This window comes from Lolium rigidum, chromosome 5, assembly GCF_022539505.1.
Source record: "Lolium rigidum isolate FL_2022 chromosome 5, APGP_CSIRO_Lrig_0.1, whole genome shotgun sequence".
Taxonomy (NCBI): domain Eukaryota; kingdom Viridiplantae; phylum Streptophyta; class Magnoliopsida; order Poales; family Poaceae; genus Lolium; species Lolium rigidum.
In genome coordinates, this window is record NC_061512.1 from 98,940,344 (window position 1) to 98,943,336 (window position 2,993).

Consider the following 2,993-nt stretch of genomic DNA (forward strand, 5'->3'; position numbering starts at 1 on the left):
AGCTAAAAGAGAGACTTTAATTCAAAACCTCGATATGTCTTTTATGTCAATTGACACGAGGGGGAATATCATTCCAAAAACACCGGAAGCAGGATACATGGCAACGCAAGCTTTCATCTTGGCGTCCAGGCCACCTCCCGGAGATCCAAGAGAAGCGTTGTATAACATGGCCATGGCAGGGTGTGAAGCCATGGGAGCAGCGTTCGCAGCCACACCTCCCGAAGGAACTGCAAGACAAAATAGCCCGAGACCTATCGCAGCGAGTGCAAGATCCACCAAGAGCAAGTGGAGTCGGAGATACGACGACTCAAGCCGGAAGTAGATAGAGCGCGACAAGATAGAAGAGAACATCGGCGGTCACAGAACTCGGCCGAAGAAGATATGTGTGGACTCCCGTGTTTTACGCGACGAGTCCGAAAAACTCGAGTCCCATCAGTATTCAAGTTACCCGATAGTTTCAAGAAATTTGATGGCCTGCAAGATCCCGAGGATTGGCTAGTCGACTACCTCGAGACGGTAAAATTGATAGGTGGAACCAGGAGCAACGACCATGCAGAGCATTCAAATACACTTGAGCGGAGCCGCTAGATCGTAGATAAAGAAGCTCCCCCAGGCTCCATCGACAGCTGGGACAGTTTTGAGGATGTTTTTGTCAAGAACTTCCGATCAACCTGCAAAAAGCCTGCGACACTAGAGGAGTTGAGGTCATGTCGACAAAAGCATGACGAATCAATGAGGAAGTACATTCAAAGGTGGAACATCATCAAAAACTCGGCAGAAAATATATCTGACGAGAGAGCGATAGATGCGTTTGTGGCAGGAGTTCGACGAGGAGATTTTGTGGAGGACTTGGGAAGAACCACCCAAGGACAATATCAGCATTAATGGAAATAGCAAACATATGGGCAGATGGTGAGGATGTTGTACATAATAAGCGACACAGGTCACCAGAGGAGGACCGCGGTCGAAATTTTCAAAATAGACGACAATTTTCTCGACAATTTTCGAGTTACGACGCACCTGGCCAAATCTCGGCTGGATTTCGAGCAAGCACTGGAGGAAACAATAGAGATTATTATCAAAGGAGCAATGAGCAGCGAGGCGACAATAGAGAAGACTCCCGAAATAACAGGCCAAATAATGGACCTAGGTTTCATAGACCTTTCGTGTCCCCTGAGGAGATGATGAACGGGCCATGCCGGATGCACTTTTATCTCGACAACAATAGAAAGAGACGAGTCAGGACACACTGCAAAAGGATTGCCGAAATTTTCGGGCAATGCTAAGGTGGCCGGGCATGCCAATGCCCGGGCGACAAATAGAAACCCGCAAGGGCCCGGGAGTGAGATTCACTTGCCACCTCCTCCCGCAATTACGGACGAAAATCGACATCGACTTAGAATAGCGACAGCACCGAGCGCCACCACCTTACGTTGACCCTAACTCCAATGGAGCGGTCTCGATGATTCGAAAGGCGAGGCCATCCAATAGAGCTCGAAAGTAATCTCGCGACAGGTGTTCGTGGCGGAGAAGATGCCTCCACCAACGATTGAGTACCTCAATTGGTCGGGGCAAGACATTGGCTTCACGATAGCGGACCATCCGCAGCAAGTTCCTCGACCAGGGCAGTCAGCACTTATCCTACCAGCGGTAATTGCGGGATTCGACGTATCGCGAGTATTCATAGATGGAGGCAGCAGCCTCAACCTTATGTATGCAGATACACTAAGGAAGATGAACATATCTCTAGCAAATTTGAAACCAACCGATACGTGTTTCCATGGAATTACGCCGGAGAAGCCAAGTTATCCGTTGGGGAAGATCAATCTCGACGTTCAGTTTGGGACCCGAGAAAACTACAGGATAGAGAGGCTGGAGTTTGAAGTCGTAGATTTCCCATCACAGTACCACGCTTTGTTGGGGCGCCCAGCATATGCCAGCTTTATGGCGGTACCACATTATACGTACTTGTTGTGGAGGTTACCTGGACCTAAGGGACCAATTACGATCAAAAGGAAGCTTTGCGCTAGCCGATAAATGTGACAAAGATTTTCATCGACTGTCAGAAACTTTCGGGATGCAAGCAAAATACATGGAGTCAAGGCTTACGACTGATTATGATGTGCTACCAAATGTAGAGAGGCCTAACAAGGAGCCAACCTTTAACACTGCAAAGGATTCCAAGGAGGTGCAGATTCACCCGACAGATCCGAAGAAGATGACGTCTATCGCGACAAATATGGACCTCGCATAGGAAAGCGTGCTCGTCGAGTTCCTCCGTGAGCACTGGAAAATCTTCGCATGGTGTCCAGCTGACATGCCAGGAGTACCCAGGGAACTTGCCGAGCACCATCTAAACTTGGATCCACTTGCAAAACCAATAAAACAACCTCTGAGGCGTTTTTCGGAGCCAAACCGCAAAGCTATGCTGTCAGAAATTGATCGACTAAGAGAAGCTGGTTTCATTAAGGAGTTGCATACAGAGGCCACATGGGTAGCAAATCCAGTCGTTGGTCCCGAAGAAAAACACTAAAGTCCTTCGCATGTGTGTCGACTTTACGTGTCTCAACAAACAATGTCCAAAGGATCACTTTCCCCTCCCAAGGATCGATCAAATTATCGACTCCACGGCAGGATGTGAACGTCTTTCCTTCCTGGATGCATACTCTGGTTATAACCAGATCAGATTGAAAGAAGAGGACAAGGTCAAAACAGCGTTCATCACACCTTACGGCGTGTTTTGTTATCGAACAATGCCCTTTGGTTTGAAAAACGCAGGAGCAACATATCAGCGGATGATGCAGAAGTTCTTAGCAACACAAATCGGAAAAAACGTACAAGTGTACATCGACGACATCGTCATAACATCAAAAAAGGGGGACACGCTAATCAAGGACTTGAAGGAAACTTTCGACAATCTCGATAAGTTTTGTCTCAAGCTGAACCCGACGAAGTATTCTTTCGGCGTCCCTGCAGGAGTACTTCTCGGGTTC